At 36.1% G+C, this 19,408-nt stretch overlaps 1 protein-coding gene across 3 annotated transcripts in view; it reads left to right on the top strand.

Annotated features, from left to right (window-relative positions):
• Nucleotides 1-19,408, top strand: part of LOC148174044 (neuroligin-4, X-linked-like) — a 146,224-nt gene that overhangs the window by 34,181 nt on the left and 92,635 nt on the right. For 2 of the 3 annotated variants that reach the window (XM_088037709.1, XM_088037707.1), the window contains exon 2: nucleotides 1,722-1,757. The exons of the other annotated variant lie outside the window; for it this stretch is intronic. The gene's annotated coding sequence lies outside the window, so the exon portion shown is untranslated. The remainder of the gene's footprint in view (nucleotides 1-1,721; nucleotides 1,758-19,408) is intronic. 3 annotated transcript variants of the gene reach the window in all.

Below are 19,408 nucleotides of genomic sequence, written 5' to 3'. Positions count from 1 at the left end.
TCCTGAAAGTAAAGTCACTAGTGTGATATGAATATATCCGCACAGACCTGTCAAAACTGATTTGTCAAAAACAACCTAACCAATTCATTTTTATCATTATGCATGCTGTTTTATAGTAACCTCAGTTGACATATATCTAGTAAACATTTTATGGCTTAAGTCAAACCACCCATAGAAATAAAACTGGGTGTTGTAAACTGCAGCCGACAAAGTTCTAGGTAGAGAGTTGACCGATGGTTGAATAGGCCCGCACTCATTTCGTGCTCATTTATGGTCTCCAATCGCAAGTATTAGTACTGCCCGGCCCTCTCATAATGTGGCCATAAAATTTACTAGGTATATGTCAACTGGGTTTACTATACAGTGAATCGTCTAGATATTTGAAGCAAAAATTCAAGAGTTACATTTGTATTTGAAAATAACTGTCAATTTTGACAGGTCTGTGCGGATATATTCATATCACACTAGTGACTTTTACTTTCGAAAATGGATGTACGAAAACATCAACTTTCGGAGTCATTTAACCGTGTGTAAAATGTCACTTTCATATGAGGTCGTAGGAAAAAATATTTTCCATTTTAGCTCACAATATGTGCCAGTCCTGAAACTAGTCAGAAAAACCAAATTTTATGAAAAACTCTTTACTTTAATAGTTTTTTACAAAATTTTGCTTTTCTGCCATAGACAATGCATAGTGTTGTTCTCTTATTGAAGGATAATTTAATTAGTCTCGAAGTGCCACAATTAGTCTGGCTAAGCAAAATGTTTTCTAAAAGCAATGTCTCCACTGTGAGCTAACTTTACAAAACCTAGGTCAGGCATATTCTAAAGTTAGCTAACTGTGTTTAGAGGCCTATGCCCCAACGTGACATTTTGATGTTGAATCAATGCAGAGACGTGCTACCAGAACAAATTTGGTAACTTTGAACCCGGGAATCAGACATAAAGTCCATTTTCTAATTAATTTTGGTTTTTCCAAACTATTGGTATTATTTTGGATCATTTTTCCTTAAAAACTCGTACCTCTGGCTATGTCTAAAATGCTTGAAAATGTACGATTTATTTAGTTAAATGGGAGTTGGTTATTGAATAATGAGCTTAATAGTCTGCAAGTATTCATTAAATCTAATTACTGCGTTGCAGTTTATTGGATTTATCGGACATATTGTAAAAATAGAAAACTAAATTTTATTCGTTGCAACAATTTAGCTAAATTAAAATTGAAGTTGTTTAATAAAAAAATTTTAGTGATATTTATTAGGTGTTGTGTTCAAAGAAATGCTTTCAGTGTGGTCCTAAGCCGGATTGTCGAAAAATTACTGTTAGTGTTCTTCAATTTCCGTTACAAAGCTCACTTCCTCAATTCTTTGCCAAGCTTCTCAAAACTTTTGATACACCTTTAAAACTGTCACTTTGACCTCTCTATCCTAGTTAAAACTCTCTCGTCCTTTAGAACAAAGCTCTTCAAACCACACTTTGAGCTGCGTTGTCTGAAGCCCAAGTTCGATGTGTGAAACTTATCAATATATCAAAGGAAAGTACACGTGCGTCAACTTTCCACACTTCCGCTACATTTCCTTTCCTCTCGAAAAGTTTGAAATCGAATTCTTACAACTAAAAATCAAATAAACGACCCCGCTGTAATTATTTTCTTTATAAAAGTTAGCGACGTTTTAATTTCGTTTCAGCTGAAAGCATATATTGGATTTTTCTTGTTTCAGGAATTCGCGACGGGCACGCCACCATGATGCGTTGCGGTGAGTATCAAAACTGAAGGGCTTTAATAAGTAATCGTAATTTCTTTTAATTAAATATTGTTTTTGTGGAGGTTCTTAGAGTGAAAAGTAAATATAACGAAGCAAAAGCAATCAAGGTGAGAGCATTTTGAGGAATTTTCAATTAGACTAATTTTAGCGAAATCCTGTTGATCCAACGTTGAATTTCACTACATTTTTCCAGCTTTTAATCCTTGTAACGACCAAGTCAGGTTTGTAAGCGTTAATTTAGACACTAATTACACTGCCTGTGACGCTTTAACTGTTTCAATTATCTAAGTTTAGTGAGTTATGCGAAAAACTTTGATACTACACCGCACGAGCCCACTTTTTATGATTGCTTGCGAGCTTTGTGCATTAAGCTTCTGAGCTTTTAGAGTGTGCAATTAAAGGCAAGGCTCCGATGAGGGTGCATATCTACTTTGAATAATTTCATTACGTGTAGCGCGTTTACAACGAATGTCGTCTCGTTAGGGCTCCACTGCTGTCTCACATATGCTAAATCGTGTATACGCACGAGTCTGTGCCGACGATTTGTATGAAAATTTTCACGGTTTTGAGTTAGTCGACGGAGTTTAGGGAAATTACAAAAGTTTTTAAATGTGACAGGTCTGGGAGAGGCTTGAGCTCGGGGAATTTACAGTCTTCAAGGGCGATTGCGAGACCCCAAGGCGCAAAGGTTACAAAAAATTAAAAATTCCTAGTGATAATATCTGGGGAATAGTTCGCTTACACTAAACTTGCCACATACCAAGATGAACCGTGATCTAAGACCTTTGATATACCCTATTAGAATTTCGTTTTGAACAATAACGGAGCAGGAAATTGGTAGACTTGCAAACAGAACAATGCGGATCCGTCTAAGATTCAAAATAATAGAGCCTTCAGCTCTAATATTCGTAGTCTAACATGTAAGCAGATTTATTACTTTGTAACAATAGCAAGATGGGAACTTTCGTTTCACAAACAGTTTCAAAAAGCGCTTTGCGTATAGTTGCTGAAGTCGTGAACTTTATTCACAGTAAATGAAAATTGGAAAAGTATAAATTGTTTGTTTACGTTGTCTTTACGAGGGAGAATTCGGTCGAACCGACACGTTCTCCATCCAGTATGAGTTGCAAAAAACGGACATCTGGCGGTAACGTAATAAATTTGAGGTAAAATCAATGACATATAAGGGAAAGATGAAATTGAGCCGGAAAATAAAAATATTGCCCGTAAAAAATTAATGTAGAAAAACATTTAAAAATTAATAGATGTTTGGTTTTTGAAACAAAAATAAACGACGAAACAAATAATGGGAAACGGAGTTCAGGTGAACATAAAGGAAAAATGTTTATGTATATTGAAGTGGTGTGAGGAGAAGGCGTACGCAATGTGCATTAAACGATAAAATATTCACGTGGAAGATACACTGCGTGGTCACATTTCCTGGGAATTTTTATGGGCACATTGTCACATCTTTTACAAACTGAATTACTACGTGGCGTAGTTTACAGCACTGTCTTTGAGTACGTTGCAATTGAATTTTTTCAAACGAAAGTTTTTATCATGTATGGATTTTTCGCTTTTTTTATGGTCTCTGGAATGGTCCGAACAAAAAGCGCAGTTTTCCTGCAGAAATTACAGAGGCAAAGTTAAGAGAAACTGGTGGCGTTCATTAGGTATTCAGAGGGCCGGATATGCCGCCCGTCATAACTTAGCCTCTGGGTACGACAGTTACAGCACTTCCTAACATTCCGACTACACAATGCCCGGAGTCGTCTCCTGGTGTATTCCGCCATTTTAGCACCGAAACCGCTCCTAACTACACTTCTCTACGATTATGTGCGTGAGTTCCTCGAATACTGTGCAACTTAACACTTTATTTGGTTTCGTTTCTCTGTGCGATGAAGAGTGCGCGGCTAATTATGATAATTGGAATTTTGTCCCAAAATCGCCTTTTTGTTTTGCTCGCTCCGAATGAAATGCTCAATTAATTATTAATTTAAATCCAGAAAGCAATTTTGGCCAACTTCTACAAAGTAAATTAAATTCTGTGTATATTTTTCCAGGAACGCCTTTTTCTTGAGAGGATGCAAGAAACGCGTCTCAAAATTTGTCACTCCGACATTCGAACGCAAGAGTTTTAATTCAATTTCCGGGAACTCATCCCTGCTTCCACTTTTTACTCGTTTACTCGTTAACTGAGACGACCTCTTTGCGTTTTTTTCCAGGGCTGTTGCGAAAAAATTACTCGATCTTTACACTCAATACTCAATCTACTCTGCTACTTAATACTTTATGTTTTTACTACAAGCTGGATAGTTCCCCACCTGAATAATAAACATTATGAATTAAATATGTGAACAAAAATAACTATGCAGTTGCACAAAAAATCCTCATATCTACGCTGATTACATCGCCCGTAAAATTTTTATTACACCTATCAAACTGCAGCGCTGCAGTCATAAATATCGTCATCAACAAATAATTTTCCCAATCGTATACATTTGTCAGGCTTACACGGACTGTAAAAATGCTTTAGGTCACCATCACTCTTCACAGCACCACTTTCTTGCAATAATTTTGTCGTGCGAAATCGCGCTTTGTTGAAAACAGGTTGTTACGTCGCATTTAGGATTCAGAGGCTGTGAAGTGTTCCAACATTTCGCATTATTCGATATAGAAAATAATGTAGGAACGGGCACCAATCCCTTGCTGACGCGGCGAAAAGTAGAAATCCTTCGCAAATTCGCCTGATAAACGTGAAAAGTTTGTTGTCAAAGAGGCGCAAATCACATCGTTACTAAACTGTCAATTGCAACTCAAAGTGACAATAATATAGCCGTTTGAAAAATGAGCGCTGTTGTTAAACAAACAAAGCAATTTGTAGTTATGTGCATAAAAGCAGTGTTTCTTTCACTACTACTTTGAGAATGTGACAATGTCGTTTGTTTCCGAACTGTGAAATTAAATTTCTTTCCTACAAGTAGATAAAGTTAATCGTGTTTTGGGTTGGCTATATTAAGCTAGTTAGTGTGGACGAAAGTTGAAAAAACGCCATGTGTTCGTTGAAAATAAACTGTTTAGACTTAATCAATTAGTCGAAAAAATCATGTACAGTATTCTCGCGAATAGCTCATAGCGAAGGCTGTGTTCTGTATTTTTTTTCAATTATTATTTTTATATTGCAGTATTTATTAATGACAATCATTATGTTGAATTTATCAATGCAGAAGCATTAAATTTTAATTCGATTGAGACAACCGATCCCACTCTTCAATATTTAAATATTTAAATTATACGTTGAATTTTTAAAAACTCGCACGCTCGACTGGTTGCTTCGGGCAGCTCCTGGGCAAAGTTTGAAAACTGGCGCCAGTAATAAAGGAATGATAAAGCTGTCAATGGCGCGTGTGGGTCGAGCCTTCGTGCTTCCGGAGTAGTCTTTCGAATAAATCACGAATTAATTCGTTAAAAGCTCAAGGGATGGCGAGAGCCGAGTGAAACAATTTAGCAAGAATCCTGCGTCAAAAATTTGTCTCGAGACTCGCTATTTATGAAGATTAACAATGTAATATATATGGCACATAATATTTTATAGCAGTAAGGCGAGTATGAGGAGGAGTTCAAGGAATTTCTAGAATTTCTCCAAATTTATGGCTCAAAGTGTGTAAGTCAAGAATGTTTCGTCTTACCACATAATAATTCATGCGGAGTTATGCACGTAGTGTCCAAAAATTTGCGAAAGACAAATTTGCGAAAGAAATCTCTCCATGTCGGAAAAGGTTGGTCATTAATGCGACGAGCGAGCGACGGATTTATTCACATGGAATTTATCACGCGTCAAATATATTGACAAAATATGTAGTCAATGTAGCGGATAGAAAATCATTTGTCTGCAGAATAGTGTCATTTGTAGTTTGTCGCTAGTTTATGTATGCAATTATTCAGTCATGTTTTTTACATAAAGGCGTAATTCCTAGCAACCTAACTTCCTACGGCACATCCATTTATTTTATTAAAAACATGTTTATTTCCCCGGTTCGAACTACGCCATAAAACCCCAGAGACCGCAAAAAATCGGCCAGGGAACATTTCTATTAATATTCCAGTAAAATCATAAATTAACTTTTTCTATCTGAAATGAAAGTTTGCGTGATCAATACATCAAGAAATGGACGGTAATTAAATGTAACACTAAAAAAACGGAAAGGATTTTTAGTAGTTACCAACCATCGCCACCGGAACTTAAACTGGAGTATTCAGGTCACTTCCGGACCACCTTAATTCACCGGAGGACACAGGAACGAAGCCTGTCAGGCACTTAATTATTAACTGGAGAACTTCAAGTCCCATCGGAAGGCTGGATTGGAAGAAAAATATTGATTTGGTTTGGGGCTGCAGGAATTTGTGCGATAAGGAGAAATTTTTGAAACGCTGATCTAAAACCAGACTGCAGATGTTTTCTTATTTTGTCGCTGCTTTCGTTCAATCAATATGTAAAAAAGAAATATTTGAAGAATAAAATCCTCTACTTATCACCTTCTTTCCATTGACAATGCATCAACTCGGCGACATGAAGGATGTACACTTTCAGCCACCACTTAAATCTTTTCTCGGTATGAAACCTCTGACATCCACGATATTTCAAATGCAATATCTCAATTCTTGTAAAGAGGCTCTCAACCATTTTTATTGCTCCACTTGCAATTACGGTTGCAACTCTGATGATTTTAAGTTTCTTAAATTCAGTAAATATTTAGCTTGATATAGGCAACCCAACATATGCTTTTCTTGATCTCCCTGTAGGAGAGAAATTTCATTTCATAGCTGGGAAGCAAACGACATATTGACATCTTCTCAAAATGGTTTACTGTCTCAGAAATAAAAATTATATAAAAAATGTAAAATAAGTAACAATACAATAAAAAAACAATTTGAAGTGATCCAAAAATATTAAAAATCATATATTTTTATAAAATTTACTTTTTCGTCTATTTTATGCATTAAATTTATGCAAAAGGTATTATATGTAATAAATTTCGGATCAAAAGCAATAACTAAAATATTGAAAATTATATGTGTATTTAAATGTTGCTGTGAAATGAAAATTCAAAAGTTTTTATTCCGTTTCATCAGTATAAAATAAATATTCATGTCGACAGGTAGGTAGAAACACCATTAATATTTCGTGTTGTTCTCTGATATCTCACATCTCCGGAGTGAAAGTAACTTTTGATCTTTCGCTTCTTCAGAGCTCCCTCTAATTTGGTGGTTTCGGAAAGTAGAATCGCCTTTGGCATTAACTAACAAAGCAGCAAAAGAACGTCGATAATAATCAGTGATCTATTTTAGTATCTTTCTTACTTATTTATGGTTCTTCGTACACGTAACGCATGTGCCGTAGAAAAACTCTCCATTCAGCTCCAAACAAAGCCTTTTCTTTCATTATCAGCATTCAAGCGACATTCGCCCAGATTACGACGACTCTTTCTGTGTCACAACAACGACGCTAAAGACAAAATTGACACTTGACAGGTGATATCAGGCTATTTTGTGGCCATTGTCCGTCCCAATTGTCCATCGTGACATTAATTCACCCAAGAGCTAAACCTACCTGTTATATGTCGCGTTATCGCTGGATTAGGGTCCAATCGTACAAAACGTTGATGAACTCTTTATATTCCGAGGAGTAGCCTCGACGACTTCATAATTTTTGCCGGGGCAGTAAAGTGGAGATGGCGCTGCAGCGATTTTTCTAAATTAAAACACCGCTTGTAATCCTTTACATTGTAACGTTTTATGGGGCTTATCTCATTTTCCTGTTTCTTTTTAATCTCGTTTTCCGACAGAGAAATCGGAGAGAAAATATCGAGTTACTTTTATAATCACATAAATCTTTAAAATATGAATTTTTATGTGGATTCGCGAGTAATATCCGTTAAGGTTTTTATTAAAATGCAGGAAGACCTGGTGGCGACCCGTATTTTTAATTAACTCATTCAGTGAAAAATAGTCAACGATAACAACAAAATATGAATTTTTAGTGGTCGCAACGAGGTGACGCTCCTAATTTTTAATTAACCCCTAAATCGAAAAGTAGTTTCGAGAAATTCTGTAAGAAGTATTGAGTTATCTCCTACTTTTATTGTCCGGGAAGAATCCCAGCGGTGTCGTTCCGGAGCCGGAACAATTTATATCATTTTAAATGATACGAAAGCCACCGGCCGCATATCGCGGAACAATCCCAAAAAAGTAATAAAACCTTTATAGGATTGCCTTGATTTCGCACAATAGACAAGATAAATATATCGGAAGTGTATACCTCTCTGTTCGTCATACATCATAATAAAGCCAAAACTGACCTTTTCCACCAATTACCCGCAGATTGCTTGTAAAACACGGGATAATTCGTAACATCACCATTTTTCCCTTGTAAAAAAGCGTGAAATGTCGCCAGGGTCCCCATATAAAATAGCTAATTATAATTTACGAGCGTCTTAAAAATGGACCAAGAGTGAAAGCTCACCACGCAAAGACGTGTCGTAAGCAAAATTAAGATAATGATGCTAAAGTGCTTTTAACCGGGGAGAAGATGCGAATGGGGATAAATGCGGAAACAGGTGCATCGGATAAAGACGGGATAAAGAGATGCGGAATTTATTGGGGGTTTAATAGAGAGGGGAGCAAAAGTGGGCACGAAAAAGCTTGACGTGGTAAGCGCAGTTCTTTCGATGTAATTTAAGGACACTATTAACCTAAATTTAGATTTATGGTTTTTGCAGGAATTAAGGCTCGTAAAACTGCATTCTCTGACTTCGGTTCTACAAGAAATGCAGCAATTAGGGAACGGTTTATGGATGACGTATGCGGTGTGTAATGAGTACGATCATCAAAAAATTGTGTAATGAGAACGATTGTAATTCCGGTTGGTGTAATTTACTGCGTTCGCGAAATGCAAGCAAAGTGGACAAATAATGGGCACTAAAGTTGGAACTGAAGATGTAGGTTGGAATTAGGAGTGAAGTGCAGACCTCGGCGACCGATATTTTTACCCACGACTAACAAATAGTGAACCTCAAGTTCTTTGCGTTAAAATTGCCTCGAAGGATGAATCGGAGAGTCTGCTGGTCGAAACTAGATTATCCCAAAGTTAGGCAAAGACTATCAGAAAAGAAGTGATTTGGTCTAGTTTAATCCTAACTGGTCTCTAATCTGTAAAACTAGAATAATACTCGTAATATCAATTTATCGAAGCTTTCGGGAAGTATAAAAAAGTTAACATTTGCGTCTGAACTTCTCCTAGAAAAGAGCACTTTGTTCTTTTATCCGTATAGCATTCTAAACCTCCAAATCCTGTCATCACCGAAATGAGAGCTCTCAAACTCATCTCTTTTTCAACCCTTTTTATGTACCATTTCTTTTATCATCTGCGATAATCTTTCACGTCTGAATCTCCGCATAATAAATTAAGACTAAGATTACCTGGCGAGCTGCGGCCGTAAATAAATGAGTACAGCCCTGAATTCCGTGAAGGTTTATAGCTCACCTCTGTGTTTACCTGTCTGTCTGTCTATAAATCCATACTCCCTCGTTTAGACGAATGCGCTGAAGCCCCAAACTGCCCCCTGCTCGATTTCCAAACCGAATTTATCGCGGCGTTTGTTTTTAATGCCCCGATCACCCTTTAATTGGCGACCCCTCGTTTTTCCATGCGTGCGGTACCAACTTCAAAACTCACCCAACTCCAAATATTTCACCGAATTATCCAATTAAACGAACTTTGTCGCCGCCGATCAATTTCAAACTTCAGAAGTTGGCTGGGGGGTTTGTGACGTCAGAGCTTTTTCCGGAAAAATGAACTCAAAGCGAACGAAAGATGTTTTGATTTTAGTGGAGAAATGTTGATTAAAGCAAGTAAAGTGTACACTGTGTAAATCCTGGCTTTTATGGGTCGGCTGCTGAACGACGGAGCTGCTGAAGAGAAAAAAGCGACTACACCTCGCTGACTCGACTCGACTTACACCTGCAGTGTTTCCGGTCCACGAATCCTTCCTGTTGCCATAGGAACGCTCGGTCCGGTTCTACACAGTTCGTCCTTTTTAAAGTAATAAGTCATTTTGTAATTTATTAATATTTCGGGGCTCTGCCGCTGTTGAGCGACTTTACGCTGGAATTTCAAAGCGGGGAAATTAAGCCTGGTGCAAACGATTCTATTGCAACTTCTTGCAAAGTGCTTATTCAATTAGGTGGAAACATTGGGACGTCTTGAGTTTTAATGAATCCAGCGAGCGTCGAAATGAATTTGGGTGTTGATTTGGAGCGATTTGGAACCCATTTTCACTGAAGTACAAGAAGTCGCCTACTATAAACACGAAGCTTCTTACACAGAATTTCAGCCCTTACACATTCAAACTTAGTTTGATCATCAAATGACTGTATTCACCCCGACACTAACAGATTTCAAAGTGTCTTACACGCAAACAGATCAATCCTCAGATGTTCGACTTTCGGGTTTTGAGTCAATATCTAAAGCCGTCGCCGAATGATTTCGTCATAAAACTTGTTTTTTTTTTATTACCCACTTTCATTTCCTATAGGCGATTCGCTTCAAGTCCATTTAGTCTAATTCGCATCCCACGCACTTTGATAAATCATCCATTGCTCAGATCAGATAAGTTTGAGCATTACAGCATTTCGCCTATTCAGATAATGGTAAACAAATTGGAGAGAGCGATGGCAACCACCTTAAACATCGTAGCGCACCCTTATCACGCAATTTTGTATACACAGGTCCAGCAGTCGGTTCTCGAAGAACAAGTGGATGTGACGAGGGCCAAAACAAAGCCATCGGCTCTAAAATTCGACATGTTCCAAATAAAATCCGGCTCCGGGTGTCCGCCCTAGTCTGCCCAAAAGTGCAAAGGGTCAAACAAGATTGTCTCGGACGCGTGGTAATACGCGGGGGCGGATGCTTTCGTTACCTAATAAAGCTACTGGACAGAATCCTGTAAAGTACTGTAATAGAACATGACAATGAAACTCGTTTTTGCGCAATTATTTTTTCTCGTTTTATTTGAACGGCAATTGCGTGGTATATGATCCTGAAATAAATCAAAGAAGACTGATTAATGTACATCATGTTTATCGTCGTTTTAACAAATTGCCTCATATTGTCATTGGCATATTATAATGTCATCAATTTTTTCTTTGTCGCAAATTTCGCGGCAGTCTTTCACTTTGTTGTAGAGCATTAGTGGCAAACTTCAACCCTATTGTTCCCAGATGTTCCACTCTTATGCCATCTCTCTATTACTTAGGAACTCGTCGGAAAAATTCTTGAGTTTTTACAGAGTTTCCGAACTCCTCTGCCTATAATTTTGGCTAAATTTCCGACTTCGTCATCCGAATTAAGCAGTAGCTGGTTCTTTCGCTTTCGTTGCCAAACCTAATTGCGAAATCAGCCGAATTTATCAGAAATCCTATCATTAAAGCTGGAAACATTCCGAAGCGTCTTAATTCATATTTGGCGTGCTCCTCGTCTTGTAATTACATTAGGAGTTCGCTATTTAGAAAATTATTTATGCATCAAGCACGAACCGGAGTCGACAAACAAAGCGGGGAACCTTCATATCAAACTATTGGAAATATAAATTACTTTAAAATGTCTTTATGATAGAGTTGCCGTTATATTGAAGTATCAAGGAAACACGTGACGCTGTAGCGAACGTAAGACGGATAACGCCATTACATCCGCCCAGTTCGCTTTTCCCGGAGTTTTCCGGGAGGAGCTTTTCGTCGTGTTCGCGGAGTTTACCGAACAAATGTCAACGCTCTAATTGAGGGATTTTTGCAATTTTGGTATTTTTTTTATCAAAGGGAAAGAGCTTTACGGAGCTTGCTTCCGTGAAAGCTGAAAATTCGTGTAAATATTTTATAACAGTACTCAATATTCAGTTACATTCTATATGTGTGTGACGACGCGATACGCTTGAAATTTTAATGCCGAGAGGCATGAGCGTATCAGCAAAATTCATTCTCGGAGGCGCAGTGATAAAACTTCGTTCTGCTGAATTTTAAGGCACGAAGAACGATATGCTAAAATACATAATAAGGAGAGCGGCATTAAAAATAGACAGGAGAAGAGATAAAACGAAGAGAATTCAATAAAGCCACCGCGACAGCCCTTCGAATAATTCTGACCCAAAACAAGATCGTTACACTTATTGACCCTTTATTTGCGCAGTGCTGGAGGTAAATCACGCAGGATTCACAGAACGGATCGTTGTCTAAACAAATTGACGTGATAGGGAGAATGAAAGAGGGAAGAATTACACAAAACCTTCTCACTTTATGTGGAAATTTACATATCATTTTGAAATATCTAATTTTGCAAACTGAATTATACGATGTGTACCTAATAACCAAAAGTGGATTTGCAAGCAGTTCTCTACATTTTCTGCAAACGGTAATGATACATTTTTGTATAATCACTCCATTATTAAATTGGAATTTCTGATCGGTAGTGAAAAATTATCCCGGCGCATCCACCATTTTTGAGCAACAAAAAGAAAAATATTTTCAATCTATTGGGACCGAATATCACATCAAAGGCTTGAAAGGTAAATTTTATAGGGGTGCTTACTAATAGTAAATGTAGGTTTAGTTACATACATGAAAATTGTTTGAAGAAGCCTAGAAAACAGTTAAATTATAGTGCCAGGTATGAATGCGGTCACTACTTTGTCCGTAAATTAATTTCCGCGTGAATTACTGCTCCGTACTTTACTTCATGATTTCCTGCATTGAAATGCTTCGATGCAATAACAACTTTCAATGACAAATCAATTCTGTGACCATTCCTATAAATGCAAATTAATGAATATGTTTTGCCTTGTTCGTGTGTAACGCAATATAGTTCTAATTGACGGTGAATTAATTTCCGTTCTGAACTTGTCTCTAAACATGTGAATTTCCCATTAAACGCCTAAAATATGTTCTCCATCAGCGTCGGCGAGCGAAATCAAAAACTGGCCATGTCGTCGTGGTCGTTTAAAATCTTTTAATTAAAATCGGCGTAACGAAACGTTAAAATCGCATGCTGTCACCAAATCACGCCGCTAACGAGGTCCTTTCCCAGGATAATAACGAGTGTGTTTTCCTATTGTTTAACACGATGTCAATAATGTAAAAAGAGAGAGGGCAGCAGAAATTGTTACGTGACGAGGGTCAGATTTGTATGAAATGAAAACAGAGCGCATTCAAAATTGTCCTTTTCTGAAGTTCCCGTCACGTAACAACTTTTATGCGTCTCCGAGAAGGCTACAATCGCTGAATGCGAAAAGCATTCAAGTGGACGCAAAAATCGACTAAAACTACTCGAAAATCTATAATTAAACCGGTTTAGCTGACGAGATTTTATTTATTCGCAGTATAAATTTCAGACTCCATCAACCGTTCGCGCTACACTTCCGCTGTGTATTAAATTATGTCTTCTCTTTTTCCCCTTTATTTGTCCCAGTTTTCGTTTTTTCGCTGGAGTACAAAACGCAAATTAAAACTTTATGGCCGCGACTCTCTCCGTTATTGCTTTATTTCTTGAGGTGTTCCAACAGTTCGGCCATGTCGTTAATTAGTTCTCGCTTTTGTTTCGACTTTTTCCTAACACTTTCCGTTTTAGAACAAAACTTTTACCCTGATTAAAGTCAGGAAGATATGTACAAAAAAGCGCCGGGGGATAATTACGAAAAGTATAATTCGGAAGTGAAGCGTCCGGGCGTAATTACTTTTGTTCATACTTAAAACTAACTTTCCGGAATCAATTTTCGCTCATTTATCGCCACATTTTTCACCGAGGATATCACTCCACACCTGTTTATCCGCAATTCAAAATTATTGCTTGTTCGGGGGTAATTTAAAATGAGGTGCCGCGATAATGGACCTTCCGCCCCAGATGCGAATTTACTTTGAATTTTAATTTCCCAAGAGTCTATTGTTTATACAGGGGTCTGCGCCCGAATATATCACTCATAAGATTCCAGTTAGACGAGAATATGGAATATGAAAACCAAATCTAGCATAAAATATTCGCCTAGACTACGGCGGACGAGACTTCGAGTCGATTGTGCATGAAATGCAAATTGATACTGAATGTCAATGCGAGGAGATAACGCAGGGATCTAACTTACCAACTGCGGCTTGCGGTGGCCTTATTAATGACATACAACCTCTTTGATTAATTCAGTAGTGTTTCACGCCTCTTTATAACTTAGTTTCGGGTGAAGAGGCAAAGATGTGGGAAAAGTGAAATGGGGAAAAGGTTACGATCAAATATTCAAACGTTTCTCGAATTTTTATTAATGTTTAATTTATCAATTTCAAATTTTAAATCAACGAAGAAGGTTTGCCTCATATTGACAGTCATTAAATCATTACATATTTATGAACGAATGTCTGGCAACTCTCCAACATTCACTATTTCTCCAGGTTTTTCAGTAAGCTTTAAATTGCAAAAGATTAATCAAAGATTACTTGCACAATCGCTTCATTAGTTAAGCTACAAAATTAAACAGACTTTTCTAGCACATTTGCAATTAATCTCATGATAGAAAAAAGTCACAATATTGTTCATAATTATAATTATGAATATAGAGCGCCGATTTAATGAAAAATAATTATCCATAAAATTATTTATTAAGAGTATTAATTTATTGGGATTACAAATAATTTTGGATTGTAATAAATTTTGCATGTTATTGTGACCCAGTTCAATTTAAAATATTTAAGACTAAATTTATTAGAATATGTTCACCTTTATATTTTTTTAATAAACTGCAACAAACCAAAAATATTAAAAATATTTAAATTTGTATAAAACATTGAGTCCAATATTGCAGCCAATTGAATTTTGGTTTAATTTTAATTTTTCAAAAGTAGTTTTAATTTTATGAAACTGAAAGAACTGAGTCAAACATGAAAAATTGTTATGTGCCCCTAGTCACAAACTCATAATCATTACCACTCAATGTCAAGATTGTCACCTTCGCACCTTCACCATCGTTATTTTAGTTATTTCCGTTCTCACCTTCTAAATTTTCACTTTTAATTGTTTATTAATGTTTTTCAACCATATATATATTGCGCTCATCCATTTCAAAAAACAGTATAGTGTTAAACCAATATAGTATTAGTATAGAAGTCAGTCTAGTATAGTCAAAATTCAGATATTGTACATACAGTGACTTTGTCAATCTTCATTGTAAAGTGTGCAAATAGATAGTTGAAGTACGAAGAATAACGTCGTAGTTATTATACCTTCAGCCCGAGTAATTATCAATCAAAGTACCTATTAACATAAAACTGGTGTCTAAACCGGGATACTTAACATAAAGTTGGTGTCTAAACCGGGATACCAAAGTCTTTAACAAAATACTTAAAAGAATATCTAACTCATTCAAAAATTCTAAAAAACTAGAAACAAAATAAATAGAACAAAAATATAAGAAATCCAAAAAAAATGGAAAAAGGATTTCAGCACACATTTCAAGAATTTGAAGAATTTAAAGAACCGAATAGATTTAGCTGAACCGACGATCAATAGTTTCTGAGCAGAAATAAAAAAAATGTCTAAAATTCTAAAGAATGCTTGCATTAAAACATTTAGAAATCATTGAAAACGTGTGAAAACTAGAGAAAATGTAAAACAATTATAATGAAATCTAAATCCAAAGCATGAAGAAGCCTGTTTACAGATTTTCCATTAATTATTTGTAATTATTATTTAATGAATTCCAATGAGAGAAATGCTTAGAAAATAACGAGAGAATTCCTGAAGTAGCCTTTTGATCCGAGTTTGTCTTTTGTGTTAACTTCTACGTCTATCTTTATGGATATTCTTTTAGTAACTTTATGCAAAGAACAATTTACAAGTTTCAGATAATAATTATTTAGCTGTTCTAATAACTTCCTCTCTTTGAAAGTGCGTTTTGTGCCTCTTTACTCGGCTAAAACTAGACTGTTCGTATTAACCGATTTATGTGGCAACATCCTTTGACATCAGGAAGATAAGGCCATAGAAAGCAACCGGTTAAATATTGAACTCTACTGACAAGTCCACCTCTCGGGGGCAGTTTCCCATAACCTTTGAAACGCAATAATTTCCAGCGAGTTGCATTGCGCGCAAATCCATAAAACATACGTCGCAATTTCTGTCAATGTTTTTTAAGTTTTTTCTTGAATAGCGGCTAAATAACGTGGGTTTTCACTTATTGTCAACAGATTTTCCAGCACGTAGCAACCCTCTAATGCCGCCCATTCACCTCCAACGGCGACATACAAAAAAGCAAATTCTGTGACCAATAAATCAGTTTTATGGTATTAAAAACGTCCAAATAATCACGTTTTGTTTGTTATCGCCACTAATATGGTCGTAAATTGCGAATATTGTCACATTAGTCTATTTATTTGTAGCGGAACTTGAGATAGCGGATCAAGTTTCGGTGCAAAGTTGCGGTGTGAAAGGACTTTTTCCAAAAATTTGGATGTGCGCCGGATGCTGTAAATAACTAAGATATTAAACGTCGATGTTCAGTACATGAATACCATAAATTTGAAATTGCCTGTCAGGTGAAAGAAATATGATGGCGGATGCAATATTAATAGTGGACACGTTATTGTCCCCTGGCGCTCTATGGAAAGTCTAGCAGATGGGCTAAAGTTGCAAAGTAATGGACGAAGCAGGAGCAATAAAATTCGCCGGTCTAGTAAAACACAATCACATTCGAGAAAACACATCGGCGGTACGTTTGCTCCAAATAACGTTATAATAAATAAATTACTCTTTTGGGCTTTTGTTCCAGAAAGGTTCATCGAAAGCTCATCACACCAACTTTAATTAGGTGGTCACCATATCTCCTAAGCGTACTAACTTTGTATGTCTGTATTCTCGTTAAGCTCATTAAACTGGAAGTCAACTCCTGCTCGAAGTGTAGCCCAGTAAACAAATTGTTAACTTTAACCGAGAATGTTGTCAATAAATGTTGCAGGAAAGTTCCGCGCTGAAAACTTTGTTGATTTCGGACGACAAAAGGATAACACTTAGATAATAACTGTCGTTCTCTATATCAGTTGAGCCATCATCTATTCCCTGGTGTCGAATGTCCGTTCTTATAACTGGCCACGAGACGTCACGCTGTAATTGCCGACGAGACTTGACCGTACGATCAACTTTCCAATTTTAGAGGAAACTCGAGGCCATTGTTTGAAAATTGCACGTAGACTTGACACGACTATTGTCGAAACTATTTAACTTAATTGCGCTGGGGATGTGTCTATTTTGCCTGCGTATACACGCCTACGCCAATAAACTAATTGAGTGAGGGAGAATGAAGCTCAGATTCTAAGCGAGCTGCCAAAGGTCAATTAACATTAACACTAATAACAGTTTTGATGTTCTTCCTTACTGATACTTTTGTCTTTTAGTTTTGAGAAATGAATTTTGTTGGTTTACGCGGATGTACTTAATTTACACTAGTTGAAGATTAGCATTGTATACGAAAATAAATAAATTTTCTCTCATCTTTCATAAAGTTGCAATTTTGTAATGGAAATATCGTCTTGTTTTTACAGTGTGTTTATTCAATGCAATTATAATTAAATATAATTTCCATGTAACTATAATGAAGAAGCAAACAAATTATTCTGGAATTTTAATTACTTTTATTTCATGTCATACTACATTTCAATTTTGTTTTTAAATTAGTTTTGCCTAGTGGAGGTAAAGAGCGCACAAAACGGTAATATAATTTCACAATTTACAGCTGTTCTCATTCTCGCAATTTTCATTGCAAATTTGTCAGTTTGATGATCACACTATTACAAAGAAAACATGTTTATCTATTTAACTTTTTCGATTGTGTAAAACCATAAACAAAAACACGTTTTTATGAGTAGGTATAGACATAATAGGTATTTATTGTCATACAGAGTTTCTACTTTACAATTTTTTTCATTAATAAAACATAATAATTATAAAAAAAGCACTATACAGAGCGTCCGGAAAGTCGCGCACCACCGTGAAATTGTATCATCGGACAATGTCATAGATCACCAAAAAAATATTAAAAAAAATCCATGTCTTTAATTTTTCAAGGTATGATGGATTGAAGAGGCAAAGTTTGATGCGAAAATTAACGATTTCTGTGCAATAATTTTACTCGATGGTTCACATGAAACCATAGTTATATTACTCGTTCATGAGCCGACCTGACTAACGCCAACAATACAACAGCGACGTTACTATGGCTTTGAATACTGGAAATTTAATTTATGGGGAGTACAGTTCTGCAATGTTGCCATTTTTCTAATTTTCTTTTATTCCGCCTGATGAGAGAGAATCTGGATTTTTTTTAACATTTTTTTGGTACTCTGGAGGCCCACCCCCGCTTTCAAGGTGTTGCGCCACTTTCCGGACATCCTGCATATAGGTACAATCATGTACAGAACTCTCGCAAAAGCTCATAACGAAAGTTCAATCACAAGCAGATGCATAACCGTTCGTTTCGTTTCTTTTTGGCGCTTGCATTGTAAATAACTACAATTCATATTCTTTAAATTTATTCTCAGAATTCAAGAGTTTCAAGATACCATAAATTGTCATAAATGTTATTTATACACATACATACCTATGTGTTAAAATTTTTTAAATTAATTACAACTATTGCTTCGAACTTGCTTTAGATTTTTTGGATTCTTTGAATACAAGTAGCTGAATTTTTTAATGTAGTTTTAAATTTTTAACAAAAAGTTGTAAAGTTAAATAAAGTATTTGTCAAATTATCAGTTCAATTTTTGCCACATTTATGGTAGGTACATTTGCGCTCATTTCCTCTAAACTCGGAATACTCATTATCTTTCCATTTTCATTAGACTATTATTTTACAGTTTCTCGGTAATTTGTTATTCATGTTTTATTCTTTCATCTCATAAACGGATGGTACAAAATCCCGTAAAAACTTTAATACCAACTTACTGCTCGCGTTATAGAAAACTCTTTATGCAAGTCTATGAAGCTATTTTGAAAACCTTACTTCTATTTATATGCTAATGTGTATAGGATTTAAAGTGCGGTGTCCTTACGTAATAGCTACACGGAAAATCAAAGAGCAAAGTCGGAATAAATGATTTCCAAACAGAATTTTCTTTTATGATTTTATAATGGAGTTTTATTCTTCTGTACCTAGTTAATGACCATGGTTACAACTCGTAATTCTTGTAATACTGCTATAAAAGTTTTATTATTTATTTTATGTCGTACAAACCGTAATTAGCTAGGTATTGATTTTTTCCAATTAGTTAAACGAAAAGACTCTTATTCTGGAACATTAATTAGTTCTGAACCACAAACGTCATTAATCCCTCTCACATATAAATTCTTCACATTTTCTCTCCTATCCAGACACCTTATCATTTTAGAACCTCTCTCAAAGCAAGTGTGTATAAGCCTTCAACCACTTATAGAATATATAACGAAAGATATTGCTCTTCAAGAATTCACTCCTCTCTCAAACTAAAAAGTACCTATTCTTGAAACCCTGATGTAATATTTATACCAGATACATACGCTCAAGCTCTCGATTATTTGAAATGAT

Source organism: Gnatocerus cornutus, chromosome 5, assembly GCF_029298725.1.
Source record: "Gnatocerus cornutus isolate USDA-ARS CGAHR chromosome 5, icGnaCorn1.1, whole genome shotgun sequence".
In the NCBI taxonomy this organism is placed as follows: Eukaryota; Metazoa; Arthropoda; class Insecta; order Coleoptera; family Tenebrionidae; genus Gnatocerus; species Gnatocerus cornutus.
The sequence above is the reverse complement of the archived record's forward strand: the minus strand, read 5'-3'. Positions and strand labels throughout refer to the sequence as shown.